At 41.3% G+C, this 15,723-nt stretch overlaps 1 protein-coding gene across 1 annotated transcript in view; it reads left to right on the forward strand.

Moving 5' to 3' along the window:
* Nucleotides 1-1,688: 1,688 nt before the first annotated feature.
* LOC126082416 (phospholipid-transporting ATPase FetA-like) overlaps nt 1,689-15,723 on the forward strand; it is a 130,068-nt gene continuing 116,033 nt past the window's right edge. The window contains exon 1 of the mRNA XM_049894946.1: nt 1,689-1,741. The gene's annotated coding sequence lies outside the window, so the exon portion shown is untranslated. The remainder of the gene's footprint in view (nt 1,742-15,723) is intronic.

A 15,723-nucleotide genomic window follows, 5' to 3' on the forward strand; every position in this document is an offset into this window, starting at 1 on the left:
GCAGCCTCTTGGGTCTGGTAATTCTTAGCAAAATGTGGAAAGCCACAGAAATGACTATCCTACATAATGGTAGATATTGGACCAGTGGCCCTTTGCTGGTTCATCCTCCCATTCTGTCCCTGAGTGGTGGAACCTAAAGTGACTCTGAATAAGTACTAAGCAGTACAGCAGCTGTTGGGCTTGCATCTCGGCCTTTACCTGAGACTGCCAATCCAATTAACAGAGACGTGGGACCTGGGGTGTCAGTTACCTGCAAAACTCCAGAAGAGCAGGAGATGACAATGTGTGCCAGTGAAAACTAGCTCACAGGGTCTCTTCCTTTGTATAGAATCACTGGACTATTCTAGGACAGACCACTGCCTGGGCTGTGAGGACAAGGCTGAGGCCTACTGAGGAGAGATGCACCTCCATGGCTTGGCAGAGAACCGAGGCTGGCATGGACAAGACAGGGGATTAGGCCCAGGGACTGCACACTGGCCATTTCATTCAAGTTCTGTTCAAGGAAGAAGAACTTGAGTATAAAGTCTGCTTTCAAAGAGGAGGAAACAAGTAAAAAGTGAGACTTCCCCACCATGGGATCCAAAAAGCTGAAGCAAGAAAAATAGTGCTGATCTGCTTTCTCATCCTGCACTATCACCACTAGTGGGGCAGGGGTGGGGTGGGGGCACAGGATAGGTTAACTAACTCCAGCCTCCCTGAGTTCCTTATTTCCATTTGCCTGCCAAAGAAATCCTTCCAATTCAGTTGCCCAGCCATTTTAAAATTTCGTTCTCCCACATCCTCTGCCAAACCAGTTGCCTTCTATCATTTCTACCTCAAAATTGTCTCTTGAATCCATTGCCTTACCTCAGTTCCAATTACCACTACCACAAGTGGCATAGTGGCCTTTAGTTCCCCTTGTCCGGACTGGAAACACTGGTGGCGTAGTGGTTAAGTGCTATGGCTGCTAACCAAAAGGTTGGCAGTTGGAATCCACCAGGTGCTCCTTGGAAACTCTATGGGGCAGTTCTACTCTGTACCATAGGGTCGCTACAAAATGCACTCCACGGCAACGGGTTTGGGTTTCTTTGGTTTTGTCTGGATTACCTCTATAGTCCTCTTCACACACTGGTATATCGCTCTCTGGTTAAAGCTATTCAGTGACCACCCATAGCCCCCAAGCTGAAACTCCTAAGACCGTCCAAGTCAGTGCAGCCCTGCTACCTAGTTTTCCACCATCCTGCAGCTGTTCTGAAGCACTGCCCTTGCAGTTCCTCCGACACGTACCATGCCCTCTTACTCCTCTGTGCCTTTGTATGTTGTGTTGCCCCTTGCTGGAATGTTCAGAAGCTGTTTCCACAGCCGGCTAGGCTTCCGACATTTTCTGGAAGCTTTTAAGACCCAACTAACCCTGTCCCCCTCCCTAGAACACCATGTGGTTATAATTTACTTGTCTATCTCCCCTCATCAGCCTGTGATCTACCCAAAGGCAGGGACTGGTATTTCAGCTCCGCTCCTCCAGTGGCCAGCACAGAGAGTGCCTGGGTACCTTAGATGCAGGCCAACAGCTGCACGCTTCGACCTTCAGGAAACCAAGCGGGGTGGGCTCGTGGAAGGGGGCGTGGCCAGGGGCGGGCTTGCGCGGAAGGGACTCGGTGGGAGGTGGGGCTCCGCTCTGTGTCGGACCTGGAGGCTCCGCGGCGCCTGCGCAGAAAGGTGCGTTAAGATGGAGGTCGCTGGAGTTGAAGGCTGCGGCGCGACGGTGAGCAAGAGGGGCCCAAAGGGGGCGCCCAAGGAGAGGTTATCGCCTCCCTCCCAAAATCCATTGAAGAAATACCGTACCCCTCATATTTCCTGACATTAATACTCTTCCTTGCACTTCCCAGTAGTTGTAAGCTGTTCTACCAATACTACCGAGGATATTGCCCCCTCCTCATGCTCTTTGAGTACACAGCTCTCCAAGACACTGGCAGAGAAGATGTATTTGCCCAGATAATTAGCAAAGGGGGTTTTTATCCCTCAGATAACTCACGAAGGGCACACATTTATCCAGTTACCTTATGAAACAGCCCCAAGCCCTCCGATGAGGCATATTCCTATTAACGCAGGCAGTTTATCCAGTTTTCCAGCACTATCCAGATTCTTTGAGAAGAAGCCATAAACTTTATCTCATATTTGACTTATACAGGACAGGAGACCTGCTCCGTAGGCAAAAGTCAAACTTTGGCTGGCTACCCATGGTTTGCAACAGGCTTGCACATTTGAATTAGTAGTTAACTTTTTAAAGCCAGATTCCACATTTTTTTAAAATGCAGATTTCCAGCAGCTGGAGGTGGGAGCTGAGAAGCAACTGTTAAGTTATTCCACTATAGTTCATTACAGATTTCGCTACTCCTTATTTGCCCATACTGGACTTTACATTATTGCCTGGCACCTGATGGGCATTTGAGTTTATCATCCCTGATGTAAGACTAATGGTCATTTTCTTAGCTAATACTATGAGCTCCTAACTGAAACAGAAATCAAAATAGGTTGGATATTCAAAACATACCATTGTTGTTGTTAGGTACCGTCAAGTTGGTTCCAACTTATAGTGACCCTGTGTACGACAGAACAAAATACTGCCTGGTGCTACACCATCTTCATGATCATTGCTGTGTTTGAGCTCATTGTTGCAGCCACTGTGTCAGTCTATCTCGCTGAGGATCTTCCTCTTTTTCCCTGACCTTCTACTTTACCAAGCATGATGTCCTTCTCCAGTAACTGGTCCTTCCTGATAACAAGGCCAAAGTATGTAAGACGAAGTTTTACCATCCTAGCTTCTAAGGAACATTCTGGCTATATTTATTCCAAGACAGATTTGTTCATTCTTCTGGCAGTCCATGGTATAGTCAATATTCTTCACCAACACGATAACTCAAAGACATCAATTCTTCGGTCTTTTTATCGCTTGTCCAGCTTACGCATGCGTATGAGGTGATTGAAAATACTATGGCTTGGTTTAGGTGAACCTTAGTCCTCAAAGTGACATCTTTGCTTTTAACACTTTAAAGAGGTCTTTTGCAGCAGATATTCCCAGTGCAAAACTGAAGTATCTAAAGGTATATGTAAATACAAATACGTGAGTGCGGGCACATGTATTCATTGAAGACACAAATGCGGATACCCCACAGACATAACCAAATAACTTCCAAGATTGGTTTTCTGAGTTTGAAAGCTTAGGACCATAGTCTCATGGAACAACTCAGTCAATTGGCATGACATAGTTCACAAAAATCATGATCTGCATCCTAGTGAAGTGAGTAGCGTCTGGGGTCTTAAAAGCTTAAGAAACATAATATACGGGTCTCTATTTGCCAGGAGCAAAATAGTCAGAAGGTAACCAAAAGCTCAGAGAAGAAAAAAGTCTTCCCAAACCGCAATCTCATCTACCATGAGACCAGAAGAGCTAGATGGTGCCTGGCTACCACCACTGACCATTCTGACCAGGGTTACAATAGATTGTCCTGGATAGAATGGGAGAAAAATGTGGACCAGAACTCAAATTCTTATTTAAAAAAACAAAAAGCCCAGACAAACTGGAACAGTAGAGAACAGAGGACTCCCTGTGACTATCACCCTGAGACACTCTTTAAACCTAGAACCAAGCCAATCCCCTAAAGTCACTCCTTAGTGAAATAGCAGAGTGGCACACAAAATAAAGGATCGGTGCTGTCCTTAAAAATCATGAGTATGAGACCAAAAGGTCAACAACGAGACCAGAAAGCAAAGATGAGAAGGTAAGGGGACAAGAAAAAGAGAGTACTGGAAATGGAACAAACAATACAAAGAGAATGTTGGCACATTGTGATAAATGTAACTAATGTCACTGAACAATTTGTGTGGAAATTTGTCAAATGGGAACCTAATTTGCTGTGTAAACTTTAACCAAAATATAAAATTAAAAAAAAAAAAGCTTGGATATATATTTAGGTTAGCTTTGGCTCCTGTAATGCTCTAATTAGGATCAGAGTTCATCCTAGTAGCTAGAATTCAGGGTGGAATCTGTACCAACGTGGTTTTGGTAAGAAAATTCAAGCAAAAGATTTGCCGGTGGCTCCCTGGTGCTTTTGGTGTTGAAGAAATCCAGCTTAACGACTCTTCTCTTGTGGGGCCAGGCAAGTACACAGTGTTGTTTCCCTTATAAACACCTAGTTATAAAAGGGCCTATGATTTGGAATCTACTTAACAGCAACGGGTTTGGTGTTTTTTGTGTTTGTGTGTAAAAGAACCTGGCCCTGGTCTTTATGGGAAGTGATGTCTCTAAAGTACTGTCTCCATTGCGCCAGAACACAGAGGTGGTAACCTTCCTCTCTGAGGTAATTAACAGGCCACATATTACCAAGAGTGGGGCTAGGTCTGCAGGCTGTACCAAATGAGAAGTTCAAATTCTTATTTCTGTCTCTTAAGAGAAGTACCTTTGAATAGTGGGTTTTTAAAAGAACAAAATCACTTCTTTCAGCTTAAGTTTGTGATCCATCTATTTGTTGTGAATATTTCAACCTGTTCCCTGAATCATCCCCCATATCCAGAAACAAAGGCAAAGCCGAAGAAGCAACATGAAATAGTGGAGATGGCTTTGAAATAGGAGGAGTCAGAAGACATGAGTTCTGGTTTTAGTTCTATTTAACTAGTCAGAAAACCTTGGACCTTTAACTTCCCTGGGACTCAGTTTCCTTCGTCTGTTAAATAGGGCTAATAACCTCTGCCACATTAATCCCAGAGGGATTAAATGGACTTCTATATATGAAAGCACTTTGAAAACTAAAATTTCTGTATATGTGTTAAGGTATTATTATTATTATAAATGATCCTCTGAGTTCTAATGAATTCACGTCCAAGTAGTTTGTCTTGCTGGGTCCAGGATTAAACAAATCCAACAGATATTTGATGAGCACATACTGTGTGTCAAGTACTTACCTAGGCACAATGGCCTGGTATTGAACAAAACAGACAAGAGCCCCTGTATTAATTTGGGAGTGACTCATTGGCATATTTACTGCTACTAATTACCCAGTGCAGTATCACAGCATGGTGAAGTAGTAAGAATCTAGATTCTAGACTTAACTCTGCCACCATATAACTGTGTGCGAAAGACTTTTCCTTGTCTGAGCCTCAGCCTCCTCATCTGTAAAATAAAGAAGTTAGACAATGTAACCTTTACAGTTTCTTCTAGCTAAAATGTTTGTGATTAAGGATTCTAATTGCCAAAGTGCTCCCCACCTTTAATGAGTAGCTCCCCGCCTCTAGCCAGTTCCCCACCCCTAACCAGTCTGTTAAGGTAACCAGACTGAAAAAGCTAAATAGTCATAGAGCTGAGGAAAACAGAGTGCTAATATAGTGGTAATAATGGTGGTAATAATAGTGTTGCTATGTAGGTAAATTTGTTTTATGTAGGTAAAAGCGTTCAAAGAGACTTCTTAGAAGCCCAGGTTGACCTGAAAGGATGGGAAGCTGGATTAGAGGAAAAAGAAGAATCTCTATTGCAGATATTGAAAATTGAGTGAATGAAAATACAGAGAAGAAGGACATGCCATTTATTGTTTTCCTAGTGTGTCAGGATCCTGGCAGGAAAACAGCTGGCACATTCAAAAGGGTTTAACTGAAAGGAATTTAAAAAAGGACCATTTTCAGAGGTATGTTAAGCATTAAAGGAGCTAAGAAAGGATCGTGAATATGAAGAGTCTGTTAACAGTAAGGATACAGTAGTATTCCTAGGCCTGAAGAAGTGAGGGAAAGAATGTTGTCAACAGAGTCCAGCTAGAACTAGACTATGTAAAGCATTGCCTGGCAAGAGCTATGGCCATACATGAATGCAGTCATTGCAAGAACATAGTCAAGGCAGAAAGGAAACAGGAACAAATGCCCTAGTCTTTCTCTCTTCCCACCCTCTAGTCTCAGCTGGTGCCTCCCATTGGCAAAACCCAAACAGAACCCCAGGGACAAGGGAGTCTGGGGGATATAGTTCATGGAGGTCCACTTCCCAGAGCAGAGCAGGGGGTGGGGGAGGGAGGAGGACAGCAAACAGAATAACCAGCACACAAGTTATCTGGGGAAGGAGATGGACTCTTTCTAAGGCAGTTTACCCTCTGTCCAAATTCAGAATCAGCTCTGAGGCTCAATTTCCTTAGCTGTGAAATGGAGGTGGTGATGCCTTTGTCAAGGGCCAATTGTGAAGATTCTATGATATGGTACACCTAAGTGCCTAGAACAGGGCCTGGTATCCACTAGAGGCTCAGTATATGTTAATTCCTTTCTTCATTCCTACACATGCCTAAATGGTCCCTTGGCTTATATACCTTTTACAGTCAAGGTCTCATACTGTGGCTGGAACAAAATGAATGAAGAGGAGAATAGCAGGAGACCAAGTCAAAGCATGTAGGACCCTGTAGGCCATTATAATGGCTTTGACTTTAATGGGAGTGAGTCGGGAAGTTACTGGAGGATTCTAAGCAGGATTATGTGACATCTGGGTATCACGAGGGCATCACCTGTTCATTCAGAAATGTATATTTAGAACATAAAATGTGCTGGGCACTGTTTTAGGCCCTGGATATATGTTGATATACAGTCTCTACCCTTAAGGAGAATTTGGTCTAGTGACGGAGACAGATGATTTCCATTTAAGGTATAATTGTTAAAATACGGGTGTATATAGAATGTACTATAGGAGCTCATAGTAAGGACACTGGACCAAACCATCTTCCTGAGGAAGATGATATAAACAGAACCTTATCCAGTAAAACTTGTTGTTAGGTGCTGTTGAGTCGGTTCCAACTCATAGCAACCCTATGTACAACACAATGAAACACTGCCCGGTCTTGCGCCATTATCATAATTGTTGCTATGTTTGAGCCCATTGTTGCAGCCACTGTGTCAATCCATCTCACTGAGGGTCTTCCTCTGTTTTGCTGTCCCTCTACAAAGCATGATGTTCTCCAGGGACTGGTCCTTCTTGATAACATACATGTCCAAGGTATGTGAGACGTAGTCTCCACATCCTCACCTCAAAAGGAGCACTCTGGCTGTACTTCTACCAAGACAGATTTGTTTGTTCTTCTGGCAATTCGTGGTATATTCAGTATTCTTTGCCAACACCATAATTCAAAGGTATCAATTCTTCTTTGGTCTTCTTTATTCATTATCTAGCCTTCACATGCATATGAGGCAACTGAAAATACCATAGCTTGTGTCAGGGACACCTTAGTCCTCAAAGTGACATCTTTGCTTTTTAACACTTTAATGAGGTCTCTTGGGGCAGATTTTCCCAATGTAATGTGTCATTTGATTTCTTGACTGCTGCTTCCGTGGGTATTGATTGTGAATCCAAGTAAAGTGAAATCCTTGACAACTTCAGTATTTTTCCATTTATCATGATGTTCCTTATTGGTCCAGTTGTGAGGATTTTTGTTTTCTTTATGTTGAGGTGCAATCCATACGAGAGGTTGTAGTCTTTGATCTTCATCAGTAAGTGCTTCAAGTCCGCTTCACTTTCAGCAAGCAAGGTTGTGTCATCCGCACATCACAGGTTGTTAGTGAGTCTTCCTCCAATCCTGATGATACGTGTTCTTCATATAGTCTGGTTTCTTGGATTATTTGCTCAGCATACTTAAAAAAAAAAAAAAAACCCATTGCCTCGAGTGGACAGGCTAGAACTGCCCCATAGGGTTTCAGAGGAGCAGCTGGTGGATTCAAACTGCTGACCTTTTGGTTAGCAGTCACAGCTCTGGACCACTGTGCTAGGTCTGAACAGTGAAGTGGAGTTCTAGGCATTTGGAGTAATATGTACAAAGGTTTGAGTCAAAAAAGATGGTAGCATTCTGCAAATTGCAGGTAGTTTATATCATTGGAGAGTTGGCTTTGGGAGGGAGTATTGTGAGAGATAAGGCTAGAGAAATAAGCAGATGCCAGGTGATGAAGGGAAATTTGGACTTTATATTCAAACAATGGTAGGTTTTTTAGTAAAAGGAATAACAAAAGCATAGCATTTTAGAAAGATTACTCTAGCTAGATAATGAAGAGTCAATTTAAGTGGGATAGGAGATGTAAGAGAAATGGACTGATCTAAGAGTTAACTATTAAAGAGGAAGAATGTACAGAACCTCATGATTAATTACAAATGGGAGAGTGAAGGGAGAGTTGTCCAAGATGACTCAGGTTTCTGGCTTATGCAATTAGGTAAATGGTAGTATCTGTAACGGATACAAGAAATATAAGAAAAAGCACAGATATGGGGGGAGTGAGAGAGAATAGAGATGGTGATTTCAATTTTCTACATGTAGATTTTGAAGGATTTGTGTGATATCAAAATATAAATATTCAGTAGGCATTTGAATATGTAGTTCTGAAGCTCAGGATAAAAATATAGGCTGAAGATTCAGATTTTTGAATAATTATCATACAGATAGTAAGTTCTTAACCCAGGGCGTATGGACTCGAGAGGAACGTCTTCCACTGATGTAAAATGTATGTAGATAAGTGTATATGTTTCTTTTTCTGAAGAAAACGGTCTATAGCATTAATCAAATTCTCAAGGGAATTTCTTAACCTGAAAAAATTAATAACCACTAATATACATTAGTGAATAAAGCCATGGAAGTGGTTAAGAAAACCCAGGCAAAGTGAACAAACAGTAAGAGGACTGAGGATGGAACCCTGCGTCACATTTAAGGAGCAGCAAGCCTCGGAGGGTGTTCTCTTGAACACATACAGTAGAAAAAGAAACAAATTCATGTCTGTCCAATGATAGGAACAGGCTCTCAGAGGGCAATGTTATTTCCTACTTGTTGGATGTACCTCTGCCAACACCCATACACATATTTCACAACCTCTTTCATTCATGCTCTCGAGTAGACTGTTTCCTTAGATGCCTAACCTTAACTTCTTCCTGATTTAGTCTTATTTTTAGCCATTTGATTGGTAGGGAGGGTATCATGTATAATCTACAAAGTGAATAATAGACAATTAACTAAATGATCATAATTTGCAACAGGTTTGTGTGTGTATTTGCCCACACATCTTGTATATTGTGACCTTTTGCTGAACCAGTGGTTCTCAAAGCCAGCAGCATCAGTATCACCTCAATTTGTAAGAAATACAAATTCTTAGGCCCCACCAACCTGCTAAATCAGAAACTCTGGGGGTGGGGCCCAACAATCTTTTTTAACAAGCCTAAAGGTTGAGAAAAACTGTGCTAGAATATACCTGGCCAACTTTTTTCAGTCCATAAATAACAAGGGCTCCAGGTTTTCTCATTATCTTTTGTATAATAAAATCTGGATGGGAACATTTTGTGATGTCTGATGAATTCCTCATGATAAAGTTGTTTTTGAACAGCCTTGTCCATCTGTGACCTTCTCCTTCATTCTGAATTATAGATACAAATATTATTTCCTACATGTTATTTTCCCGTTTGGTGGTGGTGGTGGTGTTAGATGCCATCAAGTTGGTTCCAACTCATAGCGACACTATGCACAAACAGAACACTCCTCGGTCCTGAGCCATCCTTACAATCGTTGTTATGCTTGAGTTCATTGTTGCAGCCACTGTGTCAGTCCACCTTGTTGAGGGTCTTCCTCTTTTCTGCTGACCCTGTACTCTGCCAAGCATGATGTCCTTGTCCAGGGACTCATCCCTCCTCACAACATGTCCAAAGTATGTAAGACGCAGTCTCACTATCCTTGCCTTTAAGGAGCATTCTGACTGTACTTCATCTAAGACAGATTTGTTCATTCTTTTGGCAGTCCATGGTATATTCAATATTCTTTGCCGACACCACAGTTCAAAGGTGTCAGTTCTTCTTCGGTCTTTCTTATTCATTGTCCAGTTTTCACATGCATATGATGCAATTGGAAATGCCATGGCTTGGGTCAGGCGCACTTTAGTCTTCAAGGTGACATCTTTGCTCTTCAATACTTTAAAGAGGTCCTTTGCAGCAGATTTACCCAGTGCAATGTGTCTTTTGGTTTCTTGACTGCCACTTCCATGGGTGTTGATTGTGGATCCAAGTAAAATGAAATCCTTGACAACTTCAGTCTTTTCTCCATTTATCATGATGTTGCTCATGGGTCCAGTTGTGAGAAATGTTGTTTTCTTTATGTTGAGGTGCGATCCATACTGAAGGCTGTGGTCTTTGATCTTCATTAGTAAGTGCTTCAAGTGGTGCGACTCAAAATGAGAAGAAACAGCTGCAAACATCCATTAATAATCGGAACCTGGAATGTACAAAGTTTGAATCTAGGAAAATTGGAAATCGTCAAAAATGAAATGGAATGCATAAACATCGATATCCTGGGCATTAGTGAGCTGAAATGGACTGGTATTGGCCATTTTGAATTGGACAATCATATAGTCTACTATGCTGGGAATGACAGCTTGAAGAGGAACAGTGTTGCATTCATCGTCAAAAAGAATGTTTCAAGATCTATCCTGAAGCACAGTGCTGTCAGTGATAGGATAATATCCATATGCCTACAAGGAAGACCAGTTAATACGACTATTATTCAAATTTACACACCAACCACTAGGGCCAAAGATGAAGAAATAAAAGATTTTTATCAACTACTGCAGTCTGAAATTGATCGAACATGCAATCAAGATGCATTGATAATTACTGGTGATTGGAATGCGAAAGTTGGAAACAAAGAAGAAGGATCAATAGTTGGAAAATATGGCCTTGGTGATAGAAACAATGCCAGAGATCGAATGATAGAATTTTGCAAGACCCACGACTTCTTCATTGCAAATACCTTGTTTCACCAACATATACGGCAACTATACACATGGACCTTGCCAGATGGAACACACAGGAATAAAATTGACTGTATCTGTGGAAAGAGACGATGGAAAAGCTCAGTATCATCATTCAGAACAAGGCCAGGGGCCGACTGTGGAACAGACCATCAATTGCGCATATGCAAGTTCAAGCTGAAACTGAAGAAGATCAGAGCAAGTCCACGAGAGCCAAAATATGACCTTGAGTGTATCCCACCTCAATTTAGAGACCATCTGAAGAATAGATTTGACACATTGAACATTAGTGATCGAAGACCAGATGAGTTGTGGAATGACATCAAGGACATCATCCATGAAGAAAGCAAGAGGTCATTGAAAAGACAGGAAAGAAAGAAAAGACCAAGATGGATGTCAGAGGAGACTCTAAAACATGCTCTCGAAAGTTGAGCAGCTAAAGCAAAAGGAAGAATTGATGAAGTAAAAGAACTGAGCAGAAGATTTCAAAGGGCGGCTCGAGAAGACAAAGTAAAGTATTATAATGACATGTGCAAAGAGCTGGAGATGGAAAACCAAAAGGGAAAAACATGCTCAGCGTTTCTCAAGCTGAAAGAACTGAAGAAAAAATTCAAGCCTCAAGTTGCCATAGTGAAGGATTCTATGGGGAAAATATTAAACGACACAGGAAGCCTCAAAAGAAGATGGAAGGAATACACAGAGCCATTATACCAAAAAGAATTAGTCGATATTCAACCATTTCAAGAGGTGACATATGATCAGGAACCAATGGTACTGAAGAAGTAGTCCAAGCTGCTCTGAAGGCATTGGCGAAAAATAAGGCTCCAGTAATTGATGGAATATCAATTGAGATGTTTCAACAAACAGATGCAGCGCTGGGGGTGTTCACTTGCCTATGCCAAGAAATATGGAAGACAGCTTCCTGGCCAACTGACTGGAAAAGATCCATATTTATGCCTATTCCCAAGAAAGGTGATCCAACCGAATGTGGAAATTACAGAGCAATATCATTAATATCACACGCAAGCAAAATTCTGCTAAAGATCATTCAAAAGCGGCTGCAGCAGTATATCAACAGGGAACTGCCAGAAATTCAGGCTGGTTTCAGAAGAGGACGTGGAACCAGGGATATCATTGTGATGTCAGATGGATCCTGGCTGAAAGCAGAGAATACCAGAAGGATATTCACCTGTGTTTTATTGACTATGCAAAGGCATTCGACTATGTGGATCATAACAAATTATGGATAATATTGCGAAGAATGGGAATTCCAGAACACTTAATGTGGTCATGAGGAACCTTTACATAGATCAAGAGGCAGTTGTTCAGACAGAACAAGGGGATACTGAAGGGTTTAAAGTCAGGGAAGGTGTGCGGCAGGGTTGTATTCTTTCACCATACCTATTCAATCTGTATGCTGAACAAATAATCCGAGAAGCTGGACTATATGAAGAAGAACAGGGCATCAGGATTGGAGGAAGACTGATTAACAACCTGCGTTATGCAGATGACACAACCTTGCTTGCTGAATGTGAAGAGGACCGTTTGGTGTACAATGGTCATTTTCAACAACATAAATTATAAAGTGTCCAGTTATAAGAATGCTTTGAAAAGGAAATAGTTTTTCTATGAATACCCTTTCTTAGCCATCCAGTCCTTTTGCTGAAATTTCCTGACTTCTGCCAAGTCACATCCTTGGAATCATATCCTCTCCCACCGCTGTCTTAGTTTCTTAGTGTTGCTATAACAGAAATACCGTTAAGTGGGTGGTTTTAATGAACATAAATTTATTTTCTCATGGTTTAGAAGACTAGAAGTTATAATTCAGGGCACCATCTCTAGGGGAAGGCGCTCTGTCCACTCTGGGAGAAAATCTTTGTCTCAGCTTCTCTTTCTTCTGGGAGTTCCTTGGAGATCTCCACATGGCATCTACTTTCCCCTCCATTTGAGCTTACTTTTCTGTACCTAACCTGATCATTTTATATCTCAAAAGTAAGTAGGTTTAAGACACACCTTACGGTGATAGTGCCTAATTAACACATTAACATAACAAAGAAAAACCTATTCCAAAATGGGGTTGCATCCATAGGTCTAGGGGTTAGGATTTCAACACGTTTTGGGGGACCACAACTCAATCCATATCACCTACTAAGGATTCAGCAATATAGCCTTGCCTAGAGATGTAGTAGCTATATACAAATCTCTTGAATTCCTTAGAATTAGTAACCGTGGTCAGGAAGAAATTAGAAGCCACAGACTGAATTTGAGGAGAACTAGACTTGATCACCAAGGCCAATCAAGGAAGGTTTTCAGCTTCTGCTAGTCTACGTGATACATCAGGTAGTGCAGTATTTTAATTGTATGTGTCTTCCCAAGAGGACTGTACACTAATTAAGGGCATGGATAATGTCTTATTCATTTTTGTATCCTTGACTATGTCTTAACATACACTGTTTCTAGGTGCCCTCAAGGTGATTTTATCTCACAGAGACCCTGTGTGACAGAGTAGAACTGCCCTGTAAGATTTTCTAGGCTGTAATCTTTATGGGAGTAGATCGCCAGGTCATTCTCCCACAGAGTGATTGGGTGGATTTGAACTGCCAAACTTTCTAGGCATTCAGTAAATACTTGCAAAATATAATTTACTAAATCTGGGAGTTAGAAGATATTTTAATTCTGGTCCTACCTGTAAGCCAGTGAGCTAATTTAATTGAGCCCTGATTTCCTTATCTGTAAAATAGATCTGATAAGTTTTGCCCTGCCTACTTCCCAGTGTCTTTAATAAGACTCTAAAGAAAGAATATATATGAAGTGCTCTTAAACAATCCAGAGTGCTCTGTAAGTATGAAGTAGCATAATAATTTTTATTCAAATGCTCTCTTCCTTAGAGGAATAATTGGTTCTTTGTGGATTCTGGAGGGAGAATAACAGAATATAATAGGTTAGAAGTCAAGAAATGCTGGTTCTAGTCCTGATCTTTAAATTCTTTGGGCCTTAATTTCCTTATGTCTCAAGTGTGGAAGTATGGATTAAATTGATGCAGTGGTTCTCAACCTTGGCTATGCATTAGAATCATCTGGCACTGAGAAAATACTGACACCTGGAATCCAGTCCCATAAATTTGATTTAATTGAGCTTTTTACAGGCTGGCCTTCAGATTTTTTTTTAAACTCCCCATATGCAGACAAGGTCTTGTTTTGTTTTTAAATCCGCAAACCCATTTATTCAAATAAAAGCTTACATAAAAGCTCAGGTTACAATAGATATCAGCAGAGCTTCTGCAATAGCTTTCTTAGGACTTTAAGCTTCAACTGTTGTTGTTGTTAGTTGCTGTTAAGTTGGTTCTGACTCATAGCGACCCTATGTACAACAAAATGAAACACGCCTGGTCCTGCACCATCCTCACAATTGTTAGGTTTGAGCGCATTGTTGCAGCCACTGTGTCAGTCCATCTCGTTGAGGGTCTTCCTCTTTTTTGCTGACCTCCTACTTTACTAAGCATAATATCCTTCTCCAGGGACTGGTCCCTCCTGATAACATGTCCAAAGTTTGTCAGATGAAGTCTTGCCATCTTTGCTTCTAAGGAGCATTCTGGCTTTACTACTTCCAAGACAGATTTGTTCATTCTCCCGACAGTCCTTGTTATCTTCAATATTCTTTGCCAACAGTCGTAATTCAGAGGCATCAATTCTTCTTCATTCTTCTTTATTCATTGTCCAGCTTTCACGTGCGACTCCAACCGCCAGTCCTCTTATTTCCCACTATAAAACTCCTAAGGCTTCACAGAGCACTGTTGCAAAGCCATTGGAATAGATGATTTCCAAGATCCTTTCCAGCTCCAAAACAATGTTATAACCTTATGCCCCTCACAAAATCTCTGTCCTATGTTTTTGTTAATACCAACCTGATCCAATTACAGACTAATTATTATTACTCTGATTGTATTCTTCTGATTACTCTAGCTCTTTTGCCCCAAAACAGTGAGTAGTCATTAAAATTTAGTGGGAATAAGAACCTCTCGGTTTGCTTGTTGGCACCCCTCCCCAGGGATTCTGATTCAGTACATCTGGAGTAGGGACCAGGTGTCAGTATTTTCCACTAGGACTTTTTCATGTCTTTAAAACAAGTGGTCTGTGTACCACACTTTTGGGAGGCACTGATTTAAGAGATTCTGGGTAAAAAGTAAAGAATTAAGGAATAGTGAAATATGGGGGCATGCGAGAATGACAGATTTCCACTTGAGCTGAGTGCCAGATCCACCAAGAGGAGCATCTCACCATTTAAGGTTTTTAATTTTGCTCCTTCTGAACCTTCATATTTGATCACAGCTCTCAGTTACTGTTCTAGAAAACCAGTTCAGAATCATCTCTTTATCTGTGGCTAAGTCTATAATAGAAATGATATAGAATAGTGGTTGAGATCAGTGAGGCAAACAGAATCCTGATTCTACTACTTTCTGATTGTATAATCTTGAGCAAGTCTCTTAACCCTTTTGTTGTTGTTGTTAGGTGCTGTTGACTCAGTTCCAACTCATAGCAACCCATATACAATAGAGTGGAACACAGTTGGGTCCTGCACCATCCTCGTCATCGTTGTTACGCTTGAACCCATTGTCGCAGCCACTGCATCAATCCATCTTGTTGAAAGTCTTCCTCTTTTTTGATGACCCTCTGCTTTACGAAGCATAACGTCCTTCCCCAGGGACCAGTTCCTCCGGATAACATGTTCAAAGTATGTAAGACGAAGACTCGCCATCCTTACTTCTAAGGAGCATTCTGGCTGTATTTCTTCCATGACAGATTTGAGACTCCAGTTTCTCATCTGTAAAAATGAATATTATCCTCCCTCTAGACCCAGGCTTGAGTGAAAATTAAAAGAGATAATATATGTAAAGCCCGTAGTAAAGTGTAATACACACAGTAAATTTTTTTTTTAAAGATGAACTTTTTGTATGTG

This window comes from Elephas maximus, chromosome 9, assembly GCF_024166365.1.
Source record: "Elephas maximus indicus isolate mEleMax1 chromosome 9, mEleMax1 primary haplotype, whole genome shotgun sequence".
NCBI classification, from domain to species: Eukaryota; Metazoa; Chordata; class Mammalia; order Proboscidea; family Elephantidae; genus Elephas; species Elephas maximus.